The sequence below is a fragment of the Schistocerca serialis genome, unplaced genomic scaffold (assembly GCF_023864345.2).
Source record: "Schistocerca serialis cubense isolate TAMUIC-IGC-003099 unplaced genomic scaffold, iqSchSeri2.2 HiC_scaffold_1351, whole genome shotgun sequence".
NCBI classification, from domain to species: Eukaryota; Metazoa; Arthropoda; class Insecta; order Orthoptera; family Acrididae; genus Schistocerca; species Schistocerca serialis.
The window spans coordinates 8672756-8683027 of NW_026047571.1; positions in this window are offsets into that span (position 1 = coordinate 8672756).

The window sequence follows — 10272 nt, forward strand, 5'->3', positions numbered from 1 at the left end:
TGCTGCCTTGTAGTTGACCTAGGACCTTAAGATTTTGCATGAACCGAACTCTGGCAGCCACATTACGCGAGAAAAAGCGAGAAGTGGTAATTCGTAGTAAAAACCGCAGAAAACATAACGTTTTCAACATTTGTTTTCGAAATGACGTAAACTGAAAATCTTCACATTGCACGCATTACTCTCAGAAACGTTTACATTTATCGTCTGGCAACTAATGCAGCGTGATGACGTTTGCGGTCGCACCACTCTGTACGAAGTAGAAGCTTCTAAGTTATTGCAGTCACCAAGAAAGAGGCACAGAAATTCAAGTTTTAGTTTTTGAAAATTAAGTTTTTGGCTGCTTTTGCTGCCTTGTAGTTGACCTAGGACATTAAGATTTTGCATGAACCGAACTCTGGCAGCCACATTACACGAGAAAAAGCGAGAAGTGGTAATTCGTAGTAAAAACCGCAGAAAACATAACGTTTTCAACATTTGTTTTCGAAATGGCGTAACTGAAAATCTTCGCCATTGGACGCATTACTCTCAGAAACGTTTACATTTATCGTCTGGCAACTAATGCAGCGTGATGACGTTTGCGGTCGCACCACTCTGTACGAAGTAGAAGCTTCTAAGTTGTTGCAGTCACCAAGAAAGAGGCACAGAAATTCAAGTTTTAGTTTTTGAAAATTCAGTTTTTGGCTGCTTTTGCTGCCTTGTAGTTGACCTAGGACTGTAAGATTTTGCATGAACCGAACTCTGGCAGCCACATTACACGAGAAAAAGCGAGAAGTGGTAATTCGTAGTAAAACCCGCAGAAAACATAACGTTTTCAACATTTGTTTTCGTATCGACTGAAAATTCTCACATTGGACGCATTACTCTCAGAAACGTTTACATTTATCGTCTGGCAACTAATGCAGCGTGATGACGTTTGCGGTCGCACAACTCTGTACGAAGTAGAAGCTTCTAAGTTGTTGCAGTCACCAAGAAAGAGGCACAGAAATTCAAGTTTTAGTTTTTGAAAATTCAGTTTTTGGCTGCTTTTGCTGCCTTGTAGTTGACCTAGGACCTTAAGATTTTGCATGAACCGAACTCTGGCAGCCACATTACGCGAGAAAAAGCGAGAAGTGGTAATTCGTAGTAAAAACCGCAGAAAACATAACGTTTTCAACATTTGTTTTCGAAATGACGTAAACTGAAAATCTTCACATTGGACGCATTACTCTCAGAAACGTTTACATTTATCGTCTGGCAACTAATGCAGCGTGATGACGTTTGCGGTCGCACCACTCTGTACGAAGTAGAAGCTTCTAAGTTATTGCAGTCACCAAGAAAGAGGCACAGGAATTCAAGTTTTAGTTTTTGAAAATTAAGTTTTTGGCTGCTTTTGCTGCCTTGTAGTTGACCTAGGACATTAAGATTTTGCATGAACCGAACTCTGGCAACCACATTACACGAGAAAAAGCGAGAAGTGGTAATTCGTAGTAAAAACCGCAGAAAACATAACGTTTTCAACATTTGTTTTCGAAATGGCGTAACTGAAAATCTTCGCCATTGGACGCATTACTCTCAGAAACGTTTACATTTATCGTCTGGCAACTAATGCAGCGTGATGACGTTTGCGGTCGCACCACTCTGTACGAAGTAGAAGCTTCTAAGTTGTTGCAGTCACCAAGAAAGAGGCACAGAAATTCAAGTTTTAGTTTTTGAAAATTCAGTTTTTGGCTGCTTTTGCTGCCTTGTAGTTGACCTAGGACCTTAAGATTTTGCATGAACCGAACTCTGGCAGCCACATTACACGAGAAAAAGCGAGAAGTGGTAATTCGTAGTAAAACCCGCAGAAAACATAACGTTTTCAACATTTGTTTTCGTATCGACTGAAAATTCTCACATTGGACGCATTACTCTCAGAAACGTTTACATTTATCGTCTGGCAACTAATGCAGCGTGATGACGTTTGCGGTCGCACCACTCTGTACGAAGTAGAAGCTTCTAAGCTGTTGCAGTCACCAAGAAAGAGGCACAGAAATTCAAGTTTCAGTTTTTGAAAATTCAGTTTTTGGCTGCTTTTGCTGCCTTGTAGTTGACCTAGGACCTTAAGATTTTGCATGAACCGAACTCTGGCAGCCACATTACACGAGAAAAAGCCAGAAGTGGTAATTCGTAGTAAAAACCGCAGAAAACATAACGTTTTCAACATTTGTTTTCGAAATGACGTAACTGAAAATCTTCACATTGGACGCATTACTCTCAGAAACATTTACTTTTATCGTCTGGCAACTAATGCAGCGTGATGACGTTTGCGGTCGCACCACTCTGTACGAAGTAGAAGCTTCTAAGTTGTTGCAGTCACCAAGAAAGAGGCACAGAAATTCAAGTTTTAGTTTTTGAAAATTCAGTTTTTGGCTGCTTTTGCTGCCTTGTAGTTGACCTAGGACCTTAAGATTTTGCATGAACCGAACTCTGGCAGCCACATTACACGAGAAAAAGCGAGAAGTGGTAATTCGTAGTAAAAACCGCAGAAAACTTAACGTTTTCAACATTTGTTTTCGTATCGACGTAACTGAAAATCTTCACATTGGACGTATTACTCTCAGAAACGTTTACATTTATCGTCTGGCAACTAATGCAGCGTGATGACGTTTGCGGTCGCACCACTCTGTACGAAGTAGAAGCTTCTAAGTTGTTGCAGTCACCAAGAAAGAGGCACAGAAATTCGATGTTTTAGTTTTTGAAAATTCAGTTTTTGACTGCTTTTGCTGCCTTGTAGTTGACCTAGGACCTTAAGATTTTGCATGAACTGAACTCTGGCAGCCACATTACACGAGAAAAAGCGAGAAGTGGTAATTCGTAGTAAAAACCGCAGAAAACATAACGTTTTCAACATTTGTTTTCGAAATGACGTAACTGAAAATCTTCACATTGGACGCATTACTCTCAGAAACGTTTACATTTATCGTCTGGCAACTAATGCAGCGTGATGACGTTTGCGGTCGCACCACTCTGTACGAAGTAGAAGCTTTTAAGTTGTTGCAGTCACCAAGAAAGAGGCACAGAAATTCAAGTTTTAGTTTTTGAAAATTCAGTTTTTGGCTGCTTTTGCTGCCTTGTAGTTGACCTAGGACCTTAAGATTTTGCATGAACCGAACTCTGGCAGCCACATTACACGAGAAAAAGCGAGAAGTGGTAATTCGTAGTAAAAACCGCAGAAAACATAACGTTTTCAACATTTGTTTTCGTATCGACGTAACTGAAAATCTTCACATTGGACGCATTACTCTCAGAAACGTTTACATTTATCGTCTGGCAACTAATGCAGCGTGATGACGTTTGCGGTCGCACCACTCTGTACGAAGCAGAAGCTTCTAAGTTGTTGCAGTCACCAAGAAAGAGGCACAGAAATTCAAGTTTTAGTTTTTGAAAATTCAGTTATTGGCTGCTTTTGCTGCCTTGTAGTTGACCTAGGACCTTAAGATTTTGCATGAACCGAACTCTGGCAGCCACATTACACGAGAAAAAGCGAGAAGTGGTAATTCGTAGTAAAAACCGCAGAAAACATAACGTTTTCAACATTTGTTTTCGAAATGACGTAACTGAAAATCTTCACATTGGACGCATTAATCTCAGAAACGTTTACATTTATCGTCTGGCAACTAATGCAGCGTGATGACATTTGCGGTCGCACCACTCTGTACGAAGTAGAAGCTTCTAAGTTGTTGCAGTCACCAAGAAAGAGGCACGGACATTCAAGTTTTAGTTTTTGAAAATTCAGTTTTTGGCTGCTTTTGCTGCCTTGTAGTTGACCTAGGAGCTTAAGATTTTGCATCAACCGAACTCTGGCAGCCACATTACACGAGAAAAAGCGAGAAGTGGTAATTCGTAGTAAAAACCGCAGAAAACGTAACGTTTTCAACATTTGTTTTCGAAATGGCGTAACTGAAAATCTTCGCCATTGGACGCATTACTCTCAGAAACGTTTACATTTATCGTCTGGCAACTAATGCAGCGTGATGACGTTTGCGGTCGCACCACTCTGTACGAAGTAGAAGCTTCTAAGTTGTTGCAGTCACCAAGAAAGAGGCACAGAAATTCAAGTTTTAGTTTTTGAAAATTCAGTTTTTGGCTGCTTTTGCTGCCTTGTAGTTGACCTAGGACCTTAAGATTTTGCATGAACCGAACTCTGGCAGCCACATTACACGAGAAAAAGCGAGAAGTGGTAATTCGTAGTAAAACCCGCAGAAAACATAACGTTTTCAACATTTGTTTTCGTATCGACTGAAAATTCTCACATTGGACGCATTACTCTCAGAAACGTTTACATTTATCGTCTGGCAACTAATGCAGCGTGATGACGTTTGCGGTCGCACCACTCTGTACGAAGTAGAAGCTTCTAAGCTGTTGCAGTCACCAAGAAAGAGGCACAGAAATTCAAGTTTCAGTTTTTGAAAATTCAGTTTTTGGCTGCTTTTGCTGCCTTGTAGTTGACCTAGGACCTTAAGATTTTGCATGAACCGAACTCTGGCAGCCACATTACACGAGAAAAAGCCAGAAGTGGTAATTCGTAGTAAAAACCGCAGAAAACATAACGTTTTCAACATTTGTTTTCGAAATGACGTAACTGAAAATCTTCACATTGGACGCATTACTCTCAGAAACATTTACTTTTATCGTCTGGCAACTAATGCAGCGTGATGACGTTTGCGGTCGCACCACTCTGTACGAAGTAGAAGCTTCTAAGTTGTTGCAGTCACCAAGAAAGAGGCACAGAAATTCAAGTTTTAGTTTTTGAAAATTCAGTTTTTGGCTGCTTTTGCTGCCTTGTAGTTGACCTAGGACCTTAAGATTTTGCATGAACCGAACTCTGGCAGCCACATTACACGAGAAAAAGCGAGAAGTGGTAATTCGTAGTAAAAACCGCAGAAAACTTAACGTTTTCAACATTTGTTTTCGTATCGACGTAACTGAAAATCTTCACATTGGACGTATTACTCTCAGAAACGTTTACATTTATCGTCTGGCAACTAATGCAGCGTGATGACGTTTGCGGTCGCACCACTCTGTACGAAGTAGAAGCTTCTAAGTTGTTGCAGTCACCAAGAAAGAGGCACAGAAATTCGATGTTTTAGTTTTTGAAAATTCAGTTTTTGACTGCTTTTGCTGCCTTGTAGTTGACCTAGGACCTTAAGATTTTGCATGAACTGAACTCTGGCAGCCACATTACACGAGAAAAAGCGAGAAGTGGTAATTCGTAGTAAAAACCGCAGAAAACATAACGTTTTCAACATTTGTTTTCGAAATGACGTAACTGAAAATCTTCACATTGGACGCATTACTCTCAGAAACGTTTACATTTATCGTCTGGCAACTAATGCAGCGTGATGACGTTTGCAGTCGCACCACTCTGTACGAAGTAGAAGCTTTTAAGTTGTTGCAGTCACCAAGAAAGAGGCACAGAAATTCAAGTTTTAGTTTTTGAAAATTCAGTTTTTGGCTGCTTTTGCTGCCTTGTAGTTGACCTAGGACCTTAAGATTTTGCATGAACCGAACTCTGGCAGCCACATTACACGAGAAAAAGCGAGAAGTGGTAATTCGTAGTAAAAACCGCAGAAAACATAACGTTTTCAACATTTGTTTTCGTATCGACGTAACTGAAAATCTTCACATTGGACGCATTACTCTCAGAAACGTTTACATTTATCGTCTGGCAACTAATGCAGCGTGATGACGTTTGCGGTCGCACCACTCTGTACGAAGCAGAAGCTTCTAAGTTGTTGCAGTCACCAAGAAAGAGGCACAGAAATTCAAGTTTTAGTTTTTGAAAATTCAGTTATTGGCTGCTTTTGCTGCCTTGTAGTTGACCTAGGACCTTAAGATTTTGCATGAACCGAACTCTGGCAGCCACATTACACGAGAAAAAGCGAGAAGTGGTAATTCGTAGTAAAAACCGCAGAAAACATAACGTTTTCAACATTTGTTTTCGAAATGACGTAACTGAAAATCTTCACATTGGACGCATTAATCTCAGAAACGTTTACATTTATCGTCTGGCAACTAATGCAGCGTGATGACATTTGCGGTCGCACCACTCTGTACGAAGTAGAAGCTTCTAAGTTGTTGCAGTCACCAAGAAAGAGGCACGGACATTCAAGTTTTAGTTTTTGAAAATTCAGTTTTTGGCTGCTTTTGCTGCCTTGTAGTTGACCTAGGAGCTTAAGATTTTGCATCAACCGAACTCTGGCAGCCACATTACACGAGAAAAAGCGAGAAGTGGTAATTCGTAGTAAAAACCGCAGAAAACGTAACGTTTTCAACATTTGTTTTCGTATCGACGTAACTGAAAATCTTCACATTGGACGCATTACTCTCAGAAACTTTTACATTTATCGTCTGGCAACTAATGCAGCGTGATGACGTTTGCGGTCGCACCACTCTGTACGAAGTAGAAGCTTCTAAGTTGTTGCAGTCACCAAGAAAGAGGCACAGAAATTCAAGTTTTAGTTTTTGAAAATTCAGTTTTTGGCTGCTTTTGCTGCCTTGTAGTTGACCTAGGACCTTAAGATTTTGCATGAACCGAACTCTGGCAGCCACATAACACGAGAAAAAGCGAGAAGTGGTAATTCGTAGTAAAAACCGCAGAAAACATAACGTTTTCAACATTTGTTTTCGTATCGACGTAACTGAAAATCTTCACATTGGACGCATTACTCTCAGAAACGTTTACATTTATCGTCTGGCAACTAATGCAGCGTGATGACGTTTGCGGTCGCACCACTCTGTACGAAGTACAAGCTTCTAAGTTGTTGCAGTCACCAAGAAAGAGGCACAGAAATTCAAGTTTTAGTTTTTGAAAATTCAGTTTTTGACTGCTTTTGCTGCCTTGTAGTTGACCTAGGACCTTAAGATTTTGCATGAACTGAACTCTGGCAGCCACATTACACGAGAAAAAGCGAGAAGTGGTAATTCGTAGTAAAAACCGCAGAAAACATAACGTTTTCAACATTTGTTTTCGAAATGACGTAACTGAAAATCTTCACATTGGACGCATTACTCTCAGAAACGTTTACATTTATCGTCTGGCAACTAATGCAGCGTGATGACGTTTGCGGTCGCACCACTCTGTACGAAGTAGAAGCTTTTAAGTTGTTGCAGTCACCAAGAAAGAGGCACAGAAATTCAAGTTTTAGTTTTTGAAAATTCAGTTTTTGGCTGCTTTTGCTGCCTTGTAGTTGACCTAGGACCTTAATATTTTGCATGAACCGAACTCTGGCAGCCACATTACACGAGAAAAAGCGAGAAGTGGTAATTCGTAGTAAAAACCGCAGAAAACATAACGTTTTCAACATTTGTTTTCGTATCGACGTAACTGAAAATCTTCACATTGGACGCATTACTCTCAGAAACGTTTACATTTATCGTCTGGCAACTAATGCAGCGTGATGACGTTTGCGGTCGCACCACTCTGTACGAAGCAGAAGCTTCTAAGTTGTTGCAGTCACCAAGAAAGAGGCACAGAAATTCAAGTTTTAGTTTTTGAAAATTCAGTTATTTGCTGCTTTTGCTGCCTTGTAGTTGACCTAGGACCTTAAGATTTTGCATGAACCGAACTCTGGCAGCCACATTACACGAGAAAAAGCGAGAAGTGGTAATTCGTAGTAAAAACCGCAGAAAACATAACGTTTTCAACATTTGTTTTCGAAATGACGTAACTGAAAATCTTCACATTGGACGCATTACTCTCAGAAACGTTTACATTTATCGTCTGGCAACTAATGCAGCGTGATCACGTTTGCGGTCGCACCACTCTGTACGAAGTAGAAGCTTCTAAGTTGTTGCAGTCACCAAGAAAGAGGCACGGACATTCAAGTTTTAGTTTTTGAAAATTCAGTTTTTGGCTGCTTTTGCTGCCTTGTAGTTGACCTAGGAGCTTAAGATTTTGCATCAACCGAACTCTCGCAGCCATATTACACGAGAAAAAGCGAGAAGTGGTAATTCGTAGTAAAAACCGCAGAAAACGTAACGTTTTCAACATTTGTTTTCGTATCGACGTAACTGAAAATCTTCACATTGGACGCATTACTCTCAGAAACTTTTACATTTATCGTCTGGCAACTAATGCAGCGTGATGACGTTTGCGGTCGCACCACTCTGTACGAAGTAGAAGCTTCTAAGTTGTTGCAGTCACCACGAAAGAGGCACAGAAATTCAAGTTTTAGTTTTTGAAAATTCAGTTTTTGGCTGCTTTTGCTGCCTTGTAGTTGACCTAGGACCTTAAGATTTTGCATGAACCGAACTCTGGCGGCCACATTACACGAGAAAAAGCGAGAAGTGGTAATTCGTAGTAAAAACCGCAGAAAACATAACGTTTTCAACATTTGTTTTCGTATCGACGTAACTGAAAATCTTCACATTGGACGCATTACTCTCAGAAACGTTTACATTTATCGTCTGGCAACTAATGCAGCGTGATGACGTTTGCGGTCGCACCACTCTGTACGAAGTAGAAGCTTCTAAGTTGTTGCAGTCACCAAGAAAGAGGCACAGAAATTCAAGTTTTAGTTTTTGAAAATTCAGTTTTTGGCTGCTTTTGCTGCCTTGTAGTTGACCTAGGACCTTAAGATTTTGCATGAACCGAACTCTGGCAGCCACATTACACGAGAAAAAGCGAGAAGTGGTAATTCGTAGTAAAAACCGCAGAAAACATAACGTTTTCAACATTTGTTTTCGAAATGACGCAACTGAAAATCTTCACATTGGACGCATTACTCTCAGAAACGTTTACATTTATCGTCTGGCAACTAATGCAGCGTGATGACGTTTGCGGTCGCACCACTCTGTACGAAGTAGAAGCTTCTAAGTTGTTGCAGTCACCAAGAAAGAGGCACAGAAATTCAAGTTTTAGTTTTTGAAAATTCAGTTTTTGGCTGCTTTTGCTTCCTTGTAGTTGACCTAGGGCCTTAAGATTTTGCATGAACCGAACTCTGGCAGCCACATTACACGAGAAAAAGCGAGAAGTGGTAATTGGTAGTAAAAACCGCAGAAAACATAACGTTTTCAACATTTGTTTTCGAAATGACGTAACTGAAAATCTTCACATTGGACGCATTAGTCTCAGAAACGTTTACATTTATCGTCTGGCAACTAATGCAGCGTGATGACATTTACGGTCGCACCACTCTGTACGAAGTAGAAGCTTCTAAGTTGTTGCAGTCACCAAGAAAGAGGCACAGAAATTCAAGTTTTAGTTTTTGAAAATTCAGTTTTTGGCTGCTTTTGCTGCCTTGTAGTTGACCTAGGACCTTAAGATTTTGCATGAACCGAACTCTGGCAGCCACATTACACGAGAAAAAGCGAGAAGTGGTAATTCGTAGTAAAAACCGCGGAAAACATAACGTTTTCAACATTTGTTTTCGTATCGACGTAACTGAAAATCTTCACATTGGACGCATTACTCTCAGAAACGTTTACATTTATCGTCTGGCAACTAATGCAGCGTGATGACGTTTGCGGTCGCACCACTCTGTACGAAGTAGAAGCTTCTAAATTGTTGCAGTCACCAAGAAAGAGGCACAGAAATTCAAGTTTTAGTTTTTGAAAATTCAGTTTTTGGCTGCTTTTGCTGCCTTGTAGTTGACCTAGGACCTTAAGATTTTGCATGAACCGAACTCTGGCAGCCACATTACACGAGAAAAAGCGAGAAGTGGTAATTCGTAGTAAAAACCGCAGAAAACATAACGTTTTCAACATTTGTTTTCGTATCGACGTAACTGAAAATATTCACATTGGACGCATTACTCTCAGAAACGTTTACATTTATCGTCTGCCAACTAATGCAGCGTGATGACGTTTGCGGTCGCACCACTCTGTACGAAGTAGAAGCTTCTAAGTTGTTGCAGTCACCAAGAAAGAGGCACAGAAATTCAAGTTTTAGTTTTTGAAAATTCAGTTTTTGGCTGCTTTTGCTGCCTTGCAGTTGACCTAGGACCTTAAGATTTTGCATGAACCGAACTCTGGTAGCCACATTACACGAGAAAAAGCGAGAAGTGGTAATTCGTAGTAAAAACCGCAGAAAACATAACGTTTTCAACATTTGTTTTCGAAATGACGTAACTGAAAATCTTCACATTGGACGCATTACTCTCAGAAACGTTTACATTTATCGTCTGGCAACTAATGCAGCGTGATGACGTTTGCGGTCGCACCACTCTGTACGAAGTAGAAGCCTTTAAGTTGTTGCAGTCACCAAGAAAGAGGCACAGAAATTCAAGTTTTAGTTTTTGAAAATTCAGTTTT